Consider the following 24,838-nt stretch of genomic DNA (forward strand, 5'->3'; position numbering starts at 1 on the left):
ATTTAATTCACTCATCGTACATTTATTTCGAGCTGCCCAGTTTCAAATAAACACATATGTGTTAGAATCCAATCCACTTACTAGCTGGAGAATTTTTGAAGATCAAATAACATTCACGTCCACTTCTTTACTCAAAAGACCTGTAAGTGTATTAAGACAAGATTGACATTAAAAACATAAGGACAATTAATTCATCTGTTACTTACAGGCCTGAGTATAAATCCTTAATTTTGAATTCCTATGTAAGTGCCAATAATCCCTGTCACTGAAAGATAACACATTCACATTTCTAAATATTAGTGTTTTGCGAGTATTTACTTCAGTAGCTGGACTTTCATATGAGGTTTCACTTGGTAAAAGATGAACTCAAAGAAGCTTCCAGGTCATTCTCAGAATGTGAAAGCAGTGGTTGAGAAGTAGCTGTAAGACTCTTGAAAACCCTCACCAAGAGGGTTGAAATGGTTACTTTCTAAGCGTTTCATTTTTTGTATATCAGTTGTACAGGGGAGTTTCATTGTCCTATTTCCATATATGCTTACCTTGGACATTGGTTAAATTCATCCCTTCAGCCAATCTCCCTTATTCCCCTCTCCCCCAACTTAGAACAATTTGAGCTGTTTCATTGTTTTTTTTGCACACAGGTATATAAAGTATATCAGTCATGTTCACTCCCCTTCAACTTCTCCATTAACCTTCCCCTCCTATTAGTGCCCAGGCCTTCACAGGACCTGTTTTACATTTTTATCCTTCATTTTAAAAAATATATAATATATTAGGAGTTTCACCGTGGTATTTTCACCCATAAATATATTGTACTTTAATAAGATTAACCTCCTCTATTATTGTTTCTTCCCCTTCCCCACCCCCAATCATTCAACAGCTTTCCTTTTGTTTCCTTCTGCCATCTTCCTATACAGATGAAATGTATTTCGATATTATTCACTATCATCCTCTTCCCCTCCCTTGTGCCCTGAAACAGTCCCACCACACATACATACAGATAGATAAATAGATAGATAGATATAGATATAGATATAGACATAGATACATACATACATATACACAAGAACATATATATAGTTCATGTTTGTGCTTGTGTATATGTTTAACTTTTGAGTCTGTCTTCCACGTATGAGAGAAAACATGTGACCTTTGTCTTTCTGAACCTGACTTACTTCACTTAACATGATGTGCTCCAGTTCAATTCAACAGCTATTAGTACTGGGGTAGGGCAAATGGAGATGCCTCTCCTCAGCTCAAGTTGGAAGAGAGGGCTACAATGTGTGGCTGATATGTATCACCTGGAGTCTGGGGAGTCACTGTGGACTTGTGTCTGAAGCATGTCTGAGGAATCCAGAGGAAAAGGCTCTGCTATCAATATGAGGAACAGGTCATGACAGAGATGGAGGCGGCATCTCCGTGGCTGGTTCTAGGTTGTGAGGACAAGGATTTATAAGTGTGACCCAAGCAAAAAGGAGCAGGCCTGAAGCCAGTGACAATTTGGCTAAACAGGACTGTGGCGGAGTAAGGTAACCCCAACTGGGGTGGAACAATTAGGGTCTGATGAGGGAACAGACACAAAGAAGAAAATTAATCATCACAGTCTCAAATGACCCATTGGGGTCAGTGGTTCCCAATAAACATGAAACAAAAATTTTGGAAAGAAGGAAATCCCATCACTTGCAGCAAAATGGATGGAACTGGAGGACATTATGCTAAATAGCCCAGCAAAACAGACAGCCTAGGCTCTCTCTTCCATGTGGAATCTACAAAAATCAAGGTCATAGGAATAGTGAGCGGAAAGGTAGTTGCCAGAGGCTGGAGGAGGCAGGGAATGAGGAAAGAGAAGGTGTCAGGCAAGGGCACAAAGTTTCAGTCACTCTGAAGAAATAAGGTTTGGTGATCTGTTGCACTGCGCAGTGACCACAGTTAATGAGCTTATGTCATATATTTCAAAACTGCTAAAATAGATGTTTAATATTCTTACCACAAGAATGACAAACTGGTTTTGTGATAGATATTTAATTATCTGGATTTGTAATATATACGTAGATCAAAGCATCACATTTTTAACTCATAAATATACATAATTATTATTTTCCCATTAAAAGTAAATTTTTTAAAGGCATGAAAAAAAATTAAACAGACTTAAGCTTCCAATGCCACCCTACAGCTCTGTGTCAAGTAAGATCTTCTCAGTCTTGTTCTCAACCTTTCTTCTAGAACTTCAGCCCTGACACCAGGGAGAAGGAGGGAAGGTGGAGCAGAGATGTGGGCTGCATTGAACCCTCAGTGAGGCCAAGGAACAGCTCTGTGAAAGAAGTTACATGGGGCCTTAGTCTCTTGCAAGGACTACGGGATTTACAATGGCTGCAGGACTTTTTATTACCTTGGAATGAATAGAACTCTGAATTGTATGAGTTTGCATCCAGGTCAGAGAAGGAACTTCTCCCATGGAATACATTTTATTTTAATAGTAGGAGATGAGACAAACTTCTTTTGATTACATCCCATGAATCTTTCTCATTGAACACACAATTTACACTTACTTTTTTTTTTTAAGATAGAGGGAATTGCTTTAGGGAACACACAATGATTCTCCTCGATAACTTACAAACAGACTCTGATTCATAAATTTGTTAATGAATCTTTCCTGCTAAACATTAGTAGAGGAAAAAGATCTCTGCTTGGTCATTAGCTTTAATCTAGATATGGCCTTATAGATAGAAGGAACATCTTGAGGACAAGCAAATAGTGGTAGATTTTACTAAAACTGCACTCCAATAAAACACACTTGCAGGAGTGCCCTTTAGAAACGAATGCTGGGAACATATGAAATTCGCAGTTTTTCAAAATTTGCCCAAATCTGGTTGCCCTTTTTCCCAGTTCATTTGCATAGTCTGCCTCTTTATACCCTCACCAGGAGCAACAAATCTCCTTGATATCTTTAAGCCTATATTTATTCAGTGAGAGAATTCCTTCTCTGGCTCTGGATGCAGATTCTTCTGGTTCAAAGTTCTATTCATTCTTAAGTAATAAAAAAGTCCTAGAAACTTACTTTTTTATTCTATGATGTTCATCTCCACTACACTACTCCCCAGTGACTTACTAAACCCACATTTATTAGACATTAAGTAGAAACCTGGTTTCTGGGCAGTGATACTGAGATGCTTGGAAATGGCCTTCTTCGGACCAATAGAGAAATGGAGCTAGATATTTAAACAAACAAATCACTCATAGAGACCAAGCAAATATAATGTGGGAGCAGAGAAGCAGAGGCAATTAACTCCACTTGGAAACATCAAGGTAGTCGTTCCCCAAATCACAATTTGATCTGAGCCTTGGTGAGTGAGAAAACACTCATCAGGCAGACAGTAGGCTAAACAGCATTTTGAAGATCATGTGATTGACAGACCCCAAGAAAAAGCATGGATATTTGAGGAACTGGATAGAATTTAGAAGATGATAAGGATAGAAGACAAGTCTTGAGGTGGCAAGGATCCAACGTGATGACTTGTGTTGTTTGTTTTGTCAGATGGATTCTCTATCCTGTAAATGAAAGGGAATCATTTGTAGAATTTTCAAGCCATTAGCTTCTTTTGACGGCAGTTTTGACTGTCAACTTGGTTGGACTAAGTGATGTCTGGGAGCTTAGTAAGGCACACTTCCAGATGTGTCTGTGAGGGCGTTTTCAGGGATGATTGATGTGTGGGATAGGAACTGAGTGGGGGAAGACCTGCCCTGTATGTGGATGACACCAGTCAGTAGGGTGGGGACCAGGATGGAAGGAAGGCAGAAGCAAGTCCAGCAACACAGACAGGGTTTCTGGCTGCTGTGAGGTGAGCAGCCTCCTCTGCCACACAGACCTGCAACCATGGTATTCTTCCTCACCATAGGCCCATAGCAGTGAAGCCGGCTGTCCATGGACTGAAACCATGAGTCAAAATAAATTTGTTTTTTAAAATTGTTTCTCTCAGGTATTCTGCCATAGCAATAAAAGTCTGACTAATACAATAATTGAAATCAAACAGAAATGAATGAAGAAAGTCATAATAACTGTCCAAAATAGACAACACTCAACCCTTCCCATTACTTTTCCTAAAGGAACAGATGTTCAAATGATGTCAATCCGTCTGCATGTTTGAGTGAAACTGCACAGTCCGTCCACCTCAAATCAAACTCAGAGATTATTCTCCTGGTTTCTGGCTAAAATGCAAAGGAAAATTAACATTCCATACTTTAGAGGGGTAAATTCTTGAGAGGTAAACATTGTATTATTTTTTTCAGTTCTTATAACACTAAGACAAAGTATAGAATCAAAACTATAAAATTGCTGACAACTTTCTATATGACAATCTAGTCAAAATTTTAAGAGTTATGTCACATACTTTTTTAGTTTTATTATCTCCTTTTCCATAACTATTGTGTTTATTTGTTTCCATAACTATTGTATTATGATTGGTAATTTATTTGCTACTTTTGCTTATGTTGGCTCTTTTCAACAAACTAAAATCATATTCTAATGTGGGCTTACAAAATTACTATTTATACCACAAATTCCCTCTGGTGGATCAAAGATTATACTTCTAAAGATTAAAAATCATATTTATAATTCTTTCATAAAACTTGAGAAGTTGCCTACGAAAAACTTGGAGATATTTGCATTTTATTTTCAAGTTTCTAAAACTGATTCAGTTTAGGAATGTTCAGAATAGGTAAACTGTGCTTTTAATGCAGAGCATAAGGAAATATTGGGGGGTATATAGTCGTATTCTTAAGAGATTTTATTCTGAAATACTTGATAGATTTTTTTCAATAATAATTTGCTATAATTTATAATGGTTTTGGCTTATAGACAGTACTCTGCCAGTTATAACATCTGTTGTAATCATGATTTGCTGAATCTCTTGCCCTTAAAAGACTATAGCCATGAGCCAGAGGTCATGTTCACCTCATCAACATTGTATTTTCGTGTCTATATTGTGCCTAATACAAGATAGGTATTCAGTAAATACCTGGTGAAAGAACAAATAGAAGAAAATATATGGGGGCTACAGGTTTAAAGACTTCAAAATACTCATTGAAATCCTTGCAACATGGAAACACAAAGGATAAAGACCTTAGGTTCAGACAGAGCTGACATTTGAATCTGGAATGTACCACTCATTATCCACTATGCAAGCATAATCAAATCCACATGAAAATCAGTTTTCTTATCTGTAAATGGGTATCACATCATGAAGCTCACAGGATGGTTTTGAGGATGAAATAAGAATATCTACAAAAAAGATCTGGCTTAAAACTCTACAAATTCTGATCATTCTGTTCCTCTGAGGCCACAAAATAAGGAAATAGTTGAGAGAGAGCGGGGATGTAGGCGAATGAAAGAATAGATTAAACATTTCTGTTGAGTGTAATTTGACACTAGTCTTAAGCATGAAAATGAGAATTCAAAAGGCATTTATGGTGCCATCATTGATGGTCTCTCACTCACACCAGCAATTCTCTCCTACTCTGAATCATCAGTACTTCCTCCTCTAATCTATCGCTCACATCAGTATTTAAACCTAGTAACATTTTCCCATCGGCCTCATACTCCCATCTAATTGTCATTCCACATATTTCTTACCCCTTTCCACACAACTTCTAAAAGATGCTATATTTATGTATTTATTCTTTCATGCATTCATTCATTTTGGCCTTACTGGGATTTGAACTGAGAGGGCTTCAGGCTTGCTAGGCACTTGAATCATACCCCACCCCTTTTTACTTTTGTTCTTTTGGAGATAGGGGCTCACATTTATGACCCAGCCAGCCTGAACCACTTATGTTTCCCACCAAACTGGGATGACAGGCACCCACCACCACGCCCAGATTTTTATTGGTTGACACAGGGTCTTCTGAAGCTAGTCTGGAAATATAATCTCCCCAGTCTCCACCTCCCCATAGGGTTACAAACATAAGTGACCTGACCAGTGTGTTGTCTTTATTTAAATGTCTTTAATGTCGATTTCTAAGCTCATATTAACAATCTATTTATAGCATTTGGAATAGTCGATCTCTCCCAACTTTTTAAAAAATGTAATTAAAATATCAAAATGATACACATGCTTTACATAGCAACTATAGATATTTTATTGATAAAGTGTACATGCATATATGTGTTCATCTACATATAACAACTGTAGATATGTTATTACTTCCTCCCTTTATTATAGATAAGGTGGTGTGCTATGCACATTTTCACTTAATAATGCAATATGACAATCCTTTCATATTAGTTCTGTAAAGAGCCTTGTCATTTCTAGAACTATATAGTATTCCATCTTGAGGGTGCACTGCAGTTTGCATAGGTGGACATCAGGTTGTTTCTATCTTTTGCTATACATAAATAAAATGTTTCACCAAAGAGTATTGTTTATGCATAATTCCATAATAGTGCAGTTGAAGTAGGGTTACTAGGTTAAAAGATAAATATATTTGTAATTTTTATAGATATTATCAAGTTGTTGTCTGATATAACACATGAGAAATACTAGTTTCACTTCTGTGTTTTTAACTAATACATCAAACTCATACATATTTATGGGGTACTATATGAAGTTCTGGTACAGTATACATTGTGTAATGTTCAAATCAGGATAAACATATATATTATCTCAAACTTACGTTGGAAATACTTAAAATCCTATCTTCTGCCTTTTACTAGTTTCATTTAACCTGGCTTTTTTTTTGTAAGCCACCCATCTGTATTGGGAAACTCTCTAATAAGCTCTCAGAAGACAATTGTGTCTTGGTTTCCCTCCTTGGACTAATGATACTCTCTCTCATTCTGATTTCGTGCTGTAATCCAGCCTCTAAATGTTGTCACGCCCTGAGATTAGCTTTTAGAATTCTTTTCCTCCCTAACCTCACCAATCCATAGCTAAGCATTCAAGCTCATGGGTTTGAAAAACATTCCTACATTGACACCTTTTAAATTTAATTACCCAACTGAGATCATCATTCTGAATTCTAGATTCATGTATCCAACTGTCTACTGGATATCTCAGAACAGTATCTGACACATGGTTCAAATTTATTAAGTTTCAAATCAAATTCTGATTTTCCTTCTGCCCCACACTTTCCATTTCGTGAAATCAGAATGCTATTTCTTCACTTGTGTAGTCCAAAACTAGAGGAATTATCTTCCACTCACTCTGCTCTCTCTCTTAAATATTCTCCCTACTATCTGTCAGCAAATTGAAGGTAGAATATTCTTGGCCCTGTTTTTATTTTCTTTCATCAAATTCTGATGAGGTTAATTTTTTTTCTTTTTCTTTTTTTATTATATTATTGTTGTACCAGGGGTAGATTGTGGCATTTACAAAAGTTCATGCAATACATCATAGTTGAATTTACTTCCTCCATCATTCTCTTTTATCCTCCCTGCCCCTATTCCTGGAATAGTTTCAACAGGTCTCATTTTTTCATTTTGATACAAAAATACATATTTCCACAACATTTAGCCTCCTTCACCCTTTCCTTATATTCTCCCCTCCCACTGAAACCTACTCCCCAGACAGGACTATTTTACCTTCCTATTCTCCATTTTTGAGAGAAGATATTTTTGTTTGCTTAAGATAGTTCTACAGGGAATTTCCTTTTAACATTTCCATGTATATATGTATACAACTCAAATTGGTACATGTCCTCTATTTTTCTCCTTTCTACCTTAGTCCCCTTCTGATTTCAACAGATTTGAAACTTCTATGTTCATTCTTGTATAGAAAGTACATCACCCATATTCACCTTCTTAACTTCCTTCTTTTACCCTCCCTCTTCTGTTAGTGACCTCCCCTTAGCGTAACTTGTTTTCACAATATTGCTTATGTTTGCATTGTGTCTGTCTTCCACATATGAGAGAAAACATGGTGGCCTTTGCCTTTCTGAGCCTGGCTTACTTCACTTAACATGATATCCTCCAACGCATCCATTTACCTTCAAACCACATGGTTTTATTCTTCCTTATGGCTGAATTAAACTCCATTGTACACATATACAAATATGTGTGTGTATATGTATCACATTTTCTTAATCCATTCATCAGTCATAGGATATCTGGGCTGCTTGCATAGTTTGGCTATTAGGAACAGTGCTGCAATAAACATCGGCATGCAGGTGTCTTTACTGTATCTTGACTTACGCTCCTTCGGTAGATCCTAGGAGTGGTACTGCAAAATGCATCTAGAATACAGCATCTCTTCTTTGCATCTCTGCGTGACTTTCTTTAAGTCTCCATCATTTCTTGTCTGGTTTTTAAGGCAACCTCTTTAATGATCTCCTTGATCTGACCATTGCCAATCTAGAATATATTATGAACACAGCAGCCAAAGCATCACCTTTAACACAATTTTAAATCAACTTGAGTCTCCTCTCTGCTTTATTCCTTGCAATAATTCCCATTCCAGAGAAAAACCTGTGGTGGCTTACAAGGGTCTGAGTGATGGACAACCTAGTCCTCCTGTATCTCTGACCCATCTCCTGCTCTTACCCTTTAACTTTGTTTCTGTCTCACTGGCTTTTTCCTGCTCTGCAAATGCAATCTCAAGGCCTTTGCACAGGTTGTTTTGTTTGTTGTTTGCCTGTTTGTTTGTTTGTTTGTTTGTTTTGCATTTAATGTTCTCCTTTGCTCCCTAGATGGTCATGTGGTTTGCCACAGTACTTTCTGCACTTCTCCCTCCAAATTTAACTTTATCTGAGAGTCGAAGACACCACTCTCTATAGAGAGGCACTCCCATTCTTTGTACAACTTCATTTCTCAACTGATAAATAGCTTTGATTGTATACTTCCCTCTGTATAAGTGATATGATAGTTGCAGGAGACTTTCTTTTCTCTAATGTAGGATACTTAAAATCTAGAACAGTGCCTGCCACACAATATGTGTCCAATAAATATGTATGGACAAAATGTAATATTGGTGGGATTCAATTCCCACAAAACCTTGCAAGGAAATAAACAGTGGCACCATTTTACAAATAAGTACACTAAACTTTGGTAAAGTTACATGACTTGCCAAAATCACTGAATGGAAGATTCTGACATTAAATCTAGCTAAAAAAAATTCAAAGCTAAAAAAACGTAGGGAACACAACACTGAGAATTATATTTCAGTATTGTTATAGTGGAGAAAATTATAAACAATGTAATTTTCCCACAACAGGGAATAGTTTAAATAAATAAATAATGATATATTAACTTCATTAAATATCATGGATACATCAAAATGAGAAGACGTATACCTGCCAGTCCAGCAGGAAGCATAATAGGAGGATCCCAGTCCAGGCTGGTCCTGGGCTGAGACCCTATCTCAAAACTAACCACAGGAAAAAGGATTGGGGACATGGCTCAAAACTAGCCACAGCAAAAAGGATTGGGGGCATGGCTCACATGGTAGAGTGCCTGCCTAGCTAACACAAGGCTCCAAGTTCAAACTCCAGTAAACCAAAAACAAAAGCAAAATTGTTGCTTTAAATCCTGTGTAAATATATTTGCTCTGCTGAATAATAATAATCTCTATGAAAATACAATTTCATGGTGCATATTGTTGCAGAAAATATGCAGTAGATATTAGCATGAGGTTATTTGACAATTAAAAATCTTACAATAAATAATAAGTCATTCACTATAGAAGTCTTCAGTCAATAATCACAATACTATGTAATAATTTCCTTTTGCATCAAAAGTAGACTTTGCTTTTGAATTATCATTTAAACTATCTTTGAGTTGGCACAATTTTCTTCATCTTTTAACAGACTCCTCTGCAGAATATTCATGCTTTCGGGAACAAAATAGAGCTACACTTGCTATTTAACTACATAAAATTTTTAGACTAACAAAAATCGTTTAGTTATGTTGAAATTAATGATGGTATCTCCTGCAAATCCACAATTTTATATGTTTATGTCTGTTCACTTTGTTGTTAAACTATAGCAGAGTGCAGATGGTGATAACGAAACTGATGTTATCTGACATAAATATATATTTGTCAGACAAATGTGCTATCTTGCTCTGTGCTCTATGAAATGGAAAGAGAAACTACAGGACTTTTAAATCAGTGGGGTTTTTTAGAGTTATTAATCTTTGGTAGAGAATCAAAGAACACAAATATTGAAAGTTTGAAATCAGTAGTCTTACATGTTTCAAAGGGTTCCAACAAAATTGAGTATAGTGCTACTTTCCCACATGAATCCTTGGCAAAAATTGATTATGGCCAAACATTGCTGAATTGTCACCTTTCTTATTTTGTGTCTCAAGCAGAAGTGGGAAAGAATCCTGGTGATGAAATGTAGAAAGGACATAAGTCATAACTTTGGCAATGACTTCCTATGTATGGCTGCTCCATGAATCGCTCAACACAAATGGAGTCCTAGAGAAAAAGACCCCACTTCTCACAAGCTATTCCCTAAGCCCTGCGCTCACAATATTCACTCTCCTCACCTGCTGAGGAGTCTTGAGAGCATATTCATTCCATCTTTCTCCTCCATCTTCCATCACTTGCTTTCCATGTGCTTATTCACTTAAGTCTCCAAATACACAAAAGCATTCTTCACTTACAATGCAGAAGTTACTTCATTTGACCCTCCTAATCCTTCTAACCTGCTAAGATATTCACTCCCATAAATGTTCACCCGTGTCATTTGCATTTTATTAGAGATGGGGAAGGTTAATAAGATTGAACGGTACGTCATTAATTCATTAATATATTCAACACTGGACACGGTTGCAGTACTGTTGTATTCATGAGTTGTCATACCCTACCAAACCTCTTCTACTTCCTTCTTTCAAGAAGTCAACCATTCTCACAACTTCTGATTGCAAGTTTCTATTCAAACTGAATACTTCTGCTGAGCCCTCGGTTCTTCAACAGCGCACACTTCATGTTTTTTTAGAACACAGAGGCCCCTGGCTGTCTTCAGTTTTTTGGAACTCTTGTTTGAGGATACTTTCGTTGTTCCTCCTCCTCTAGTTTTGTCTGCTGGCAGATGCCTTCTGCAGTTCACTCCATAGCATTTACTTTGTTGGAAAAGTCATCCAGTCCCATCCTCTTATCACTGATTCATTCTACAAACATTTAGAGAACTATACGTTGTATTCATGCCACTGTCCTATGCACTGAGTTGACAAGTAGGTATAAGGCAATAGACTTGTCCTCAAAGTACTATGAAATTAGTTGAAGAAAAGATAAAACAATATATATTGATGGTCCCAAGAAAGGAAATGAAACTCCTTGATAAGGGAACAAAGGTCATCTGAGTTATAACTCAGGTTGTGGTCAGATGTTTAATTAAGTAAGGCATGGTCGGGTGTACAGACATGCATCATATACACATCCGCTATTTAATATGTGGTCATATTATATGTATATATACATTGACACAGCTGAGAGACAGAAGAGAGAGAGAGAGAGAGAGAGAGTAAGAGAGAGAGAGAGAGAGAATTCCAAGAAGCAGAAACAACATGCAGGAGTTGAAGGGAATTAAGAGTGTAACAGGAAAACTCCCAAAGTCCAAGTAACATGTCACTATTCCCTGAGATTCCATTTAAATGTACTTTGTAGCATTAAAATTAATATTCCCAAAGCTTATTTATTACCCTTCCTTCAACCAGCTCCCCCTTCTGTCTCACCATTTCTTCAACACCACAGTGAGGTTCTCTGGCCAACGAGCATTGACTAACTCTTATCCAGATGTAACCGTTCTTAGGATGAACTTATTTTGACCATGCCAATAACACTATTACCACTTTAACTTTAGAAAGTCCTAGTTGGGTGTGAGGACTTTGGATAGAAGTACAAATCCTAGGTTTCTACCCAGTAAACGACTCTAATCGTTCTGGATATTTCCAAGATCACCAGGTGATTTAAATGCGACATCACTTGTCTATATTCTCATCACTACAAAATTGTATCTAATCTATTCCTAATATGTTTCAACATAAAAATGTCAAATTAATCTTTCAGAAACATTACTTTAGTCACATTTCTCAAATTGAAAACTTTAACACTCTCCTCCAACCCATCAGATCAAATCAATTGGAACTCCATCACTTGTCTCTGCAGCTCAAAATTTTGTCTCCAACAAGTCTCCTTCCTTCCTCCATTCAATCAGGGAATCAGCAAATAACGTTCCATACAGAACATTAAACTCATTAAACTGCAGAAATTAATAATCCTTAACTGCTCATAGTTTTCATCCCAGCAGAAATGTCAGACAACATATAACCACATTAAAAATGTGATCACTCTTAAGAGAGAAGTACTAGGAGCTACACAACCCCATAATAAGACAAGCTAGCTAAATTTACTTGTCAAAGATGGCCTTCCAAAGCCCATAACTTGAAATTGAAACATTACCAAAAAATTCTAAGGTAAAATGGAGAGGAAAAGAAAAACTTTCCAAAAGTTAGGCTGCATAGCCAGCATATGGTGGTCAAGTGAAAGAAATATTGTCATTTCTTAAACGTGGAAATAGTCTCATTTTGCAAGGAGGTAATTTGTAAGAAGAACTGTTAGATAGGAGGGAAATTAGACCATTCAGGCCCTGGTAACATATGCTAAGAAGTTTGGATTTTCTTCCGAAGGAAATGGAAAATCACCAACGGTTTTTAACAGAGAGTCATTTGCAGATCTGTGTAGTTAAAAGATCGCTTTGACAGTAACGTCAGTCGAGAACAGATGAGTGGGAGCAAGACTCAACAGATCTTTGCAGTAAGAAAGTAAGGAATGGAGGCTGGTGAGCTTGGATTAAGATAAGTAGATGGGATTGAGAAATAGGTCAAATTTACAGCCAACAGTACCTGGGGACACAGGGAATGTAAGTAATAGGGTGATGTCAAGGATGAGTTCCACGTTTCTGGCTTAAAAATGTTGGTAGGCAGAAACGTGATTTACTAAGGTGGATAATATTCCAAGAGACACCATATTCTCTACGCTGTTGGGCTGGGAGGTGAGATTAATTCAATTTTAATAATGTTAGTTTGAGAATTTTGTAAAATGAGTTTGCTGTGAGTGAATGGAGATTGAGAAAGACAAGTGTGGCAAGACAGCCACTAGGAGTGGCCACAGAGGCCAAAGGAAGGAGTGTTTCAAGGAAGGAGGAGAGGTATGGGATATGGCAGGAAGGTGTCAGATGTTGGTGATGTTTGCAGATCCACCAGTTATTGATGACCCAAGGAAGAAGGCATCATACTCAGAAGTGATTATGGAGGCAGAAAACGAACAGGGAGCATTGAAAACTCTCCAAGACCATGACCAGTGAGGGGAGAAAGTTATTATTGAGACCCTTAGAGAGAGAGGAGTGCTTTTAAGAGACTTTCTTTTACTTGCATCTATGAGCTTGTTTTAAGTCTGGGTTTTGTTTTAAATTTGAGAAGTGGGCATAACCCTGAAGAAAAGGGCCAACATTGAAGGGGAAGCTGAGGATCCTGAAGGTAAGCTCTAGCAAGAGGAGTAGAGACAATAACTTTAAACAAGAGAAATTCTTTCTCAACATTGGTAGGATGGAAATAATTGATTTAAAGAATAGCTTAGTACAATGGAATTTTAACTGTTCCAAAAATCAATGAAGACAAGAAATTTGAAAAAAATACATAGTAATGAAAGATTAATGCCCAAATATGAAAAATGTAATCAAAATCACCTACACAACAATCTCACTTGTATCAGTGCAAATATTCTGCACAAGATGTTTAAAAATTAAACAAAGAAGTTCTTTAAATTATAGCAAATCACAAGAAGCACTATGAAGCAATTAATCTAATTCTTCTAGTTGACAAGTAGAGGGAAAATTTATACAGTAATTCCCAGATCTGGAAAAACATATGACAATGCCAACGTTTATTCTGGATTTCTTAAAACAATTGCCAAAATAATAATATGTGAGTACTGTGCATTAAATATGGACAGGGAGAGAGAGAAAGGGAGAGATAGATCATTTCCACACTAGCATCCCATCTAATGAAGGCATTGCTGCTAGTGTTCAACCAAGAAAAGAACAGTCACTCTTAACACTGCTGTTAAATTTTGTACCAAAAAGAGATAAAAAGTAAAGATATATCACCTAAAGTTCTTTCTACTTATAGACAAGTGATTTAAGTTTTAGAAAACACCAAGGAATAATAAATAAAAAGTACAAAAGAATAAGAGTGGGTTAAGATGACAAATAAAACAATTAATTTATAGAAATTGGTAGCACTCACACATAGAGCCAATAGCAAGTGAGAAGACAAGTGGAAAAAAAGACAGTTTCAGAAAGATAAAATATCTTGAATAAACTTATGCTCCCAACTTAAGTATCAAAAATACTCCTAAAGTGCACTTGAGCAAGACTGAATAAAAATTAAAACAAATTGTGTTATTAGAAAGGAAGTCTTTCTAATAACAAAAACATAAACTCTTTTTAAATTTAATTTATAAATTAACCACAATTCCATAAAATATCAATAATTTGTTTTAGAAATATACAAGCTAATTCTAAGTTTGCATGGAAAAAATTGACAAGCATAAAAATGACCATGAAAACCTTCTAAAGAGCAATAAAATAAGACTGATCATGTAAGGTATTTCACATACTCATAAGCAGTACAGTTGGACAGAAGTATAATGAAGGCCACATATACAATTTCTAAACATTTACTAGTTTTAATTTACCAAGTTAAAATGTAGCTAACGTTAACTTTTGGACAGTGCTAAAATTTGAACTCAGAGATGTCCCTTAATGGTTGGAGGAGTTCTACCACCACAGCAACAACCACCCTCACCCAGCCTTTTGCACTGGTGATTTGTGGATAGGATCTCACATTTATGCCTGGACCAGCCTTCTATTTATGCTTCCTGCATAGCTGGGATGACAAGCATGCGTGGCTGACCTTGAACTGCAGTCCTCCCAATCTCTGCCTTCTGAGTAGCTAGGATTACAGGCATGAGCTACCATACCCAGCCTGAAGTTAATTTTAAAATATATTTTTAAGTCCATATATCCAAAATATAATCATTTCAACATGTAATCAATATAACAGTTATTAATGGGATAATTTTATGTTAAACATACTCTTTAGAATCCAGTATATATTTCAATCCTAGCATATCTTATTTCATACTAGCAACATTTCATTTCTTCTGGTTTGGTGTTCTCTTCTTTGACACAAGGTCTCATATGTAGCCAAAGCTGGCCTAAAAATTGACCTCAAAACTTATAAAGATCCTCCTGCCTGTACTTCCTCAGTGCTGAAATTATATGCCTGCCGCACCATGCCTGGTTCTATAGCCACATCTGAAGTGCTCAGCAATCTAGCATATTACATAGCACAGTTCTGACAACTAAAATAGTGAGGTACTGGCATGTCAAGTAAAAAGATGACTTGCACAGAGTAAAAAATACATTCAAATAAAATGTCAATTTATGATGTTATAAAGTAGCATCTTGAATCTGTAAGACATGGATAAAATTTTTAATAAATGATGCTATAACAAATGGATACACATCTAAAGTTGAATTTAAATCCTTACCAGGTAATCTTTAATCAGATGAAATATGAAAATATAAAAATAAGCCTGCAAAAGTACTAAAACCTTAGAAAAAGGTGCATGATGGTGCATTCCTGTAATCTCAGCACTCAGGAAGCTGAGGCAAAATCACAAGTTTGAAGCCAGTTTAAACTACATAGTGAGGCCCTGTTAGAGTCCTCTCTGAGTCAAAAATCCAGAAAATGGGGTTTTCTATCTATTTTTACATTTTCAAAAGTCTGCAAGGCAAAGGGGACCAAAATTAAATGCAAAATAAACACAGGTTAAACTGGGGGAAGTGTCCACTCATATCAGAAACAAAGGGCTAATTCCCTTAATAAAGAACTTAAAGATCCAGAGAAGAAAAAGACTGGCAATACAGTAAGAAATAAGGGAAGAATGAGAACAGTTCTCAGTGACAGGTAAAGTTCATAAACACATAAAAACTTCTCACCTCTATGATGACAAAATACAAAAATATATGATATCATCTCTCATCAAAGCTATAAGAGAAAGATGCCCTTAATCTGGCCATATCCATCAAAACCACTAATACTTTCATCTTCGCCCACCTGTGGGAACACACTCAGATACACTTTCACATGTACAAAATGACACCTATACTTGGATAGTAAAACTTTGGATATGAACATGAGTCCTTCAGGAGAGAACTGTTAACATGTAAGCAATGGTGCATCTTCAGTGGGAACTCAATGTGTAGAACACACACATACATGCTTATATGTATGTCTCCATCCACCTATCAAGAGAAACTTCTTTCCCCCAAAATGTTGCACACACACTCATGTACTCACCACAACATACAAACACACTAATGGTACTTTTTTTTTTTTTTTGGTGGGACTGGGGTTTGAACTCAAGGCTTTGGTCTTGCAAAGCAGGTGCTCCATTGCTTGATCCATGCTCCAGTCCATTTTGCTCTGGTTATTTTGGTGATGGGGGTCTCATGAAGTATTTGCTGCTGTCCAAACTCAGTCCTCCTGGTCTCAACCTCCCAACTAGCTAGGAGTACAGACATGAGCTACAGGTATCTGGTTGCTAGAGTTGTAACTCAGGGGCAGAATATGCAAGACCTTTTAAGTTCAATCTCCAGCATCAATAACAAAAGATAAGGAAATATTTGGTTTTATTCACATATGTTTGCACTTTAAAAAAACCCTGGTAGGGTGCCCACCTACAGTAATTTAAGAGGGAATTGAGTACAAGAGGAAGGGAGGAACAATGATTTTGCTTACAAACCATTTGAACTTATTACCAATTCACAAAGAGATAACAAAATGTCAAATATATATGTGCTGTGTGTGTGTGTGTGTTTGTGTCCTTGAGGTAATGGAAAATGGAGTTCATATTTGATACTCAGCAAACTGGCACAAGCCAGCTACCTTATCATCAGCAGTTTGGAGAGTGCTTTTCCCCCATGGTTTTGACAACAGAGGATGTCATATATTCTTGCATCTTTGTCATTATGATAGGTGAAAATGGTAGGTGAGAAATTTCACATGTATTCTTATCACTGAGAACTGTTCACAGACTTTTCCTTATTTGTATATTGCTGGTCTTTTTCTTCTCTGTATCTTGAAGCTCTTTATTTATTATGGGAATTCGTCCTTTGTTTCTGACATCAGTGGACATTTTCCCCACTTTAACCTTTGCATTTTGCTTTTAATTTTGATGCTTTTTGCCTGTAGAAAAAAAAAATTGCAGAAGTCTGGTTCTTCTACAGCTAGTTATGCTCCATTGGTTTTTATTATCATTCTTCATTCTACTAAAATAAATGAGTGAGGTGTCTTTTTGCATTGTTATAATATAATGACGGTTTAACATTTTAGATAAATTATTATGAGATAAATTTAGGAATTTTGAGTAAATTTGAATTACTTCAAGCAGTGAACGTTACCTCAAAGGATTAACATGAATGATTGAAGGGTTGAAAAGGGAAAAAGACAGACTTCTTTAACATGTGGAGGGTCCAAGTCAACACTTGAGATTGGTGGCTGTGGATTGGGCCTATGGTGGTTTATTTCCTTGTTTTGAGGAAGTGGGTAGATAGGTTCATCCCTGACTGGACATGCTAGTGAGAGCAAAAAGAATGATAATAGGGTAAGAAGTATAGGATTTGATTAAAGACTTGGTAAACCTCTGCACAGGGAATCAGCTGAATGATGGAGGACTGGATGGTGAAAATCAGAGGAAAGAGTGGTAGATGAAGAGAAGGACACAATGGACAATGACTTCACTGATGGGATAAACTAGAAAGCAAAAGGCTAAAGAATAGCCCCCAATTACATGCTACCTGTTAAGAATTTTCCTTTCTCCCTGGAGGAGTGGCTCAAGCAGTAAGAGCGCCTGCCTAGCAAGCATGAGGCCCTGAGTTCAAGCCCCAGTGCCATCAAAAAGAAAGCTTTTTCCTTTCTCTAATGGAATTCCTCTGTTTTTTAACATTCTGTACCCAAATCAGTCTTAGTCTTGTTATCTCAAACAATTAAAATATGACAAAATGCTTTCTTGTTATTGGTCATAGGACAAATTCTGTTTTCAGAGATGCTGTAATGTGAAAAATATGCATTTTCAGTCTGATTTTCTTGAATGAGCTTGCTCTTTAATCAGAAAACCTAGGCCTTAAACATTAATATTTTAAGGCCAGATTAAAGACTTACCATAACAAAATTATAGTCCATTAGTGTTCATTACCACCTACATTCTGCCCAGTAATTACTCTACAACAGTGAAATATACCGGTCCAGATTGTTTTCGCTCTGAAATGAGGGGCAGGACATTGTCATGACTCTTTTAAACAACGTTGATCGATCGTTGCTTCGAGTAGAACAATTATCAGCTACAATGTTCCCCTTTCTTAAAATTGCACCTTATTGTCCCTGTTTACTTTGACCCTTTATGAACAACCAGCAGTAAACTCAGAAACAGTATGATGTAAATATCCCCAAATCAAAAGGCTGGGTGAAATAAGTAACAAGAATAAGAATTAAAATTCAAACCTGTCAGGGGGGTGGCTCACACATGTAATCCTAGCTACTCAGGAGGCAGCGATCAGGAGACTTGAATTATCCTTGGAAGCTGGCCCCAGGCAAATAATTCACAAGACCCTATCTCAAAAATACCCAGCATGAAAAAGGGGCTGATGGAGTGACTCGAGTGGTAGAGTGCCTGCCTAGCAAGCATGAGGCCCTGAGTTCAAACCCCAGCACCACCACCAAAAAAAAAAAAAGCCTGTGTGTATTCTTTTTACTTTTTAAAATATTTTTCTTTTGTATTTTTTATTGTTGTGCTATGTATGTATTGTGGCATTTACAAAAGTTCTTCAAATATATCATAGTTCAATTCTCCTCTATCACTCTCTTTTATCTCCTCTCTGCCCCATTCCTGGAACAGTTTCAACAGGTCTCATTTTCCATTTTCATACCTATGTGCAGTTTTTGCACCATATTCATCTTCTTATGCCCTTTCTCCACCTCTTCCCTACTCTCACTGGTACCAATCCCCCGGGCAGGACCTGTTCTGCCCTCCAGTTCTCCTGTTTTATAGGAGAAAAAAATGACATTTTGTTTGTTTATGATAGCTATACAGGGAGTTTCCTTGTGACATTTCCCTGACTATATTATTATAACCAGAATTGGTTCATCTCCTCTATTTTTCTCCTTTCTACCTGTCTGTGTTCTTATGCCATTTCTGTTATTCTCTTCCCATAAGAATTTAGATAAATTCTTAACTTTCCCAAACTCACTTTTTGAATTTGGAAAATGGGTACAATAATAAAATGATGTAATAGAATAGTAAGATTAAATAACTGGATGTCTACTAGGTACCCAACGCTCTAGGCTTGCATGTCTGTCCTACCCACCCACCTTGCTTTCTCCCCGGCATCCCTAGCAGTGTAGGATAAATGACAAGAGAATGCTCATTAAGTTGGAAAGTTTACAAAAGATCTGAATGGTTACTAAGATCACATGCAAGCTAGCTAGTCATTTCTACTTTTTCCTCAATATTCCATTAAAAACAGTCATTTTCTCTTTAGCTTATGATTGATTATCTATGAACAGGTTGGTGATGCTCTTTGTGAATAATGCTACATATTGAATTGAGAACAAAACAGCTGAAAACAGTCTGAAGCAGTGGTAGTTGGCACACAAATCAATTACAGAACAGCATTTAACAGAAACCAAAACACAGATACTTGCTAGAGAACCAATTTTGCCCTTAGCCTCTTTTTTGAGAGTAATAAGAAATATAAAGATTTACAAAATTGTCAACCTATCCCATTTACTTGTAGTAAAATAAAAAAACTTTAAAGTATCAATATCTCCGTTCTTTTAAGTCAGAAAAAGTTTACCTCTATGGTGAGCAACGATGAGTTACCTGAAGTCAAACAGAAATTAGAACATAGTATTATTCTGTATAAATGCTGAAGTAAGAGAAAGGTGGGAACATGTGGCGTAAGCACTAGAAAGGATTGCAAAAAGGTTGGGAATAAATGCAACTTTTCACGGCACACCTCTCGGCCGTATGAGGTTGTTCTCTTCGCCAAGAGGTGGAGTCAGCTTCTCTGTGGGTTTCAGTTTAGGTCAACCTTGTATCTGACCTTGATCAAGAGAATGTGATGGGCGCTATGGGTGGCAGTTCCAACTCTACACTTCTCAAAGTTTTACAACTTTCCTTGTCACCCCTTGGACAACAAATAACAGCATGTAAAGAAGAGAAGACAGAGATAGCCTGCTTGACAGTTGGAGTAGGTGGGTGGGTGACAGCACTGCCTACAGGCAGATGTGGGAGTGAGGCCATCTTCCATCATTTCATCCATTCCGCTTCTACATTACTTCAGTCAGCTAATACCCCCTCAAATCCTCTAAACTCATTTCTCCGTCTTCAGAGTTGGTCACATTCTAGGGTCTACCAACTTACTTTTGGAAGAACTCCATTCTTGTAATTTTTTATTGGGGTGGATATTGCTTTTGTTTTGCTTTGCTTTTTAGATTCTACTTCTCATGAAAATTCTTCATAACTAAGGATGGAACCAGATATGCAGAAGTTCAAAATCATTGCATGAATGTCTGGTTTTATAACTATCAGTCTACATCCTCACACTCATCTAAAATCTAAATTTTGGGCCAAAAAAGGCACTTTTGACTCCTCCATTCCTAACTAACAAATTTCTTGGTCAAAATGGAGTAAAAAGTTTCACAGGTGTGGGAAATCCATGGCCCTCATCTCTAAAATTGGCTTTATTCTTGTATATTTCAAACTATTGGAATTTGGGATATTTTCTGTTTGAATAAGCTTATTTTATATGCAGTTACAGCTACTTGATGCTGAATCACTTTTGTTGAGATAGAAATTTAAAATAAACATCTGTACAATTTATGTTTATATCAGTTGGTGACAGTGGCCAGGCAGTTGGAGAAGTGGTCTTTGTACATGTTGATGAAGCAACTGCTTCTCAGAGATAGGTGAAGTCATCATTTTGTGACACGGCAGTGACCAGGGCTTGCCCAAGCCTCTGTCCAGTGGGGTGATTTGTCACACAGTGATAGATAGCTGATATACCCACTAAGACATCAGCAAAATTTAGTGGGAAGAATATTGAAAAGAAAAAAGGTAATTCAGGTTCACGTCCTGGTTGCACTACATATTTACCATATGAAACTGAATGCATCTCTTAAATTCCCTATGCAACAATTTCTTCTTGTGCAGCCATAGACTATTTCACTGGAAAGTCTTTGAAGACACTTTAGCTACAAAGTTTGTACTTGTACTTTACTCCAGCTGACAGCAATTATACATCCAAATTAATTGGTTTTGAAATACCACTCATAGCCATCTCACCTGATAAAGAAAGATGGTACCTTTTATCATTCTAATAACAGTGATTCTGCAAAATGTCTAAAATAAGTTGTGATTTTGGGAAATTGTTTCCTTTTATAAGCTAAATAAGTATAATATAACCAGATGCCTAGTACTGGACTACAAGGACAAACCTAACACTAATGGTGGATTTAGAGAATCTTTTAAACTAAACTTTTCCCTATTTAAGAGAAAATTATTTCTAAAAATCGTTAGCCATGACAATAAATCCTAAGTAAAGAAATGTACAGAATTCAGATTATGTCCTCATATTATTTTAGATAGCAAGAACTTTTCAGATATGTTTTGTGTTGCACAACATAAGGTTGTGTCATAGACATCATTGAATCTGCTTATTTTGTAGCTACTCAAGGATTTTGAGCACAACATATCCTGAATAACCAAAATATTTGTCATTAGCTTCAGGAATGGACTGTAGTTCTAATGGAAAGTTCCCTTCATCTGGAATTCAGATACCTGAAGCGGTTACAATTGACTTCTTAGCAATGTTCTGTACAAGCCCTTGACCTTGCTGGCTGCCCTTTTCTACTCTGTATAAAAGGCGTAATGAAGACTGTCATGTAGCTCTGTGGTAGAGCGCTTGCCTAGCTTGTGGGATGTTTTTATTTCAATCCACAGAAACATAAACATAAAAAAAATGTAGCTGGATATGGTGGCTCACAGCTGTACTCCCAGCTACTCAGGAGTAGAAATTCAAAGGCAAGTGGTGAGACCCCGTCTCAACAAATAAACCAGGAATGACGGTGTACACTTGTTATCCTGGCTATGCAGGAGATAAAGGGAGGAGGATTATGATCCAAAGATCGCCCTGGGCAAGATGAAGATTAACTAAAGTAAAAATGAGCTGGGGGAGTAGCTCCACCATAGAGCACCAGCATAGCAAGTGTGAGGCCCTGGGTTTAAAAACCAGAACTGCCAAAAAGAAATTATAAAAGAATATATGATAATAACTGGGCTATTTCACAAGGATATTGTGAAGATCAAATCAGAGGAGTACATGAAAAGTTTTTTCAAATATTTGATTGCCAATACCTATATGAAAGGAAAAATGATGGGCCTGTACAGTTCTCAGCTGACAGCAATGGCAGAAAAGTTGACTCAGAATCAGTGGATCTGCTAGACATACAAAGGAAATTATTAATACCAGAACTATACTTTGTAGCTTCTTTTTGATGACCACCGACCTTTGGTAGTCAATAATTTCCCCTTTTTTCTGTTTTCAGTCCTTTTACTTTTTCTACCATGGGGACCTCTCATTCACATCTTCAGTAACTTAGCCAACAAACACTGACTGACTATCTCGTGAGCATGGAGGAAGCAGATATTCACGACCTGTCCCTGGCCTCGGGAGCTCAGCATCTAATGAAGACATAAAACACAAAGTCAATTTATGTCCAGGAAGAAGACCAAGAATGGAACCATGCCTGATGCCACAGGAGCAGAAAGGAGGAGCTCTCTCTTAACTGAGGGACAGAAAATAGTGAATTGGAGCAAAGGAAGGGCTAGCCTTTGAGCAGTATGTTAAAGGATGAAAACTTCTCTACGAAGGCACTTTCTCTGAAGTAAGCCACAAAATCATAGCAAGCACCAGGAATATTAATTAATAATGAGAAAAAACAATACAAAGACCTAACATCTCTCATGCATGTGCCATGTGGTACCAGTTGAGACTGTGACTTTGAGGACAAGAGAAGATTCTTTTTCCACATAAGAAGTATTCATTCCTGAGTTTTTATTTACATAATCTTTTGACAAATTAATGTCTGTAATTGGAGCTTCAGTGCCATGGTGCCCTCCAATAAAAATTTTACCTCAAGGCTATACATTTAGAAGCTTTTAAAATGCACACTTCAGTTCAGTTTTGAAGAAAGAATAATTGATGATTAATTATTAACACAGAGAACTTGTAACAATTTAACAATAATCCATTTTAGGAGTCTAGTCTTTCTGTTTCTCAGGGTTTCAATCTATTTTTTAAAATTGTAAATAAAATGCTAGGTATTGGAACTAGTAACAATTTACCTTGCTCTTTTTCTGATAGCAGTGAAAGGGTATTATTTATCACACTAAGTGTATATTATAATCTTCTGTTGATAGTAAAAAATCAAAGATTACCTTGCATCAAATGGAATTATGATGCCATAACATTTTATCTTGTTAGAGCTGATAATCAATCACTGGGAGACAGGTTGCTGCAGAGCAGGTTTTTCAGTCAGTATCCCTGACATTCTCAAAGACCTGAAATACAGCAAGCATCTTCTATGTGCTTTGGTTGTGAATGTGAAAAACATAGCATAAACAAATAAGTAGCTGAATGCTAATATCATACATGTTACTAAACACTGCCTGGTTTCCAAGCACCCAGAGAATTCTCACCTGAGAGTTCATAAAAGGGAAAGGGAATACCAGGAAAAGAGAAAGTGGAGAGTGGTGACATCTTCAATCACAAGATTAGGGTAAAGACCCCTCCTGGTATAAGTCCCTAGAGACACATATCTTCCCGCTCTTGCATCAGAAAGCTGTACAAGGCCCTGACAGAAGTCACAAATCTCCTGAGAAAATCCTCCTTCTCGGGAAGGGTCATGGCCTCTTTCCTCATCTTTTTGAGTTCTATCATGGGTCCATTCAGTGTGTAATCTGGGCCATCTCTTCCCCTCCTTGTCTTTTGGAAACTGCACAGGACCCTTCCTTCTCTTTATGCCGGCAGCTTTGCTTTATAGAGGAAGAGAGAGCAAGGTCCTTGAGTTTTTGCAATGTTCAGCGTACATTCAACTTTTAAATACTTACACTACAGAGAAGAAAACATTTTAGTTGGAAAACCATTTGTTCATCTTCATATGCAAATTTGCAGCACGCTGATTCATGTGAAAACTCAGCACTGTATTCATTCCTTTTTCAGAACTACTTCTTTCTTAATATTTCTTTAAATGATGTAACAGAATAAAAAGAGTCTTATTAAAAATTCCAAATTTTAACCTTTCCAAGGACTGATGTAATATTAAAGTATTTAGCATTTGGAAATTATCTACCCTGCGAATTACGAAATTATTTGCCCAAAATTTTTCTTTTCTTTCTTTTTCCTGTGTCAAGATGATCATATACACTAGAGAGAACCCACCAAAAGCTTCCCAAACTTGAAAAATTACTGGATGAGAACATTAATTTCTGTGCAAACTCTATGCATATTCATACAAAACTATTTGAAAAATGTATCAGATATAATTAGCATGTTTATGAATCTATTTGCTTTGCTATTAAGTAACAAATTTGTAGTAACCATGGTAACTGCAACATCACAGGCACAAGTTCTATTTTTGTAGTAGCATGAGTACTTTTCTTAAAGCAACATTCCTGCTCAAATTCTACGTTTTGGAGATACCAAAATAAGAGTTTTT

General features: G+C 36.8%; 1 long non-coding RNA gene across 1 annotated transcript in view; it reads right to left on the bottom strand.

Moving 5' to 3' along the window:
- LOC141414959 (uncharacterized) overlaps window positions 1-24,838 on the bottom strand; it is a 62,083-nt gene that overhangs the window by 17,755 nt on the left and 19,490 nt on the right. The window contains exon 2 of the long non-coding RNA XR_012439978.1: window positions 82-140. This is a non-coding gene — a long non-coding RNA (uncharacterized lncRNA). The remainder of the gene's footprint in view (window positions 1-81; window positions 141-24,838) is intronic.

This window comes from Castor canadensis, chromosome 12 (genome assembly GCF_047511655.1).
Source record: "Castor canadensis chromosome 12, mCasCan1.hap1v2, whole genome shotgun sequence".
Lineage (NCBI taxonomy): Eukaryota > Metazoa > Chordata > Mammalia > Rodentia > Castoridae > Castor > Castor canadensis.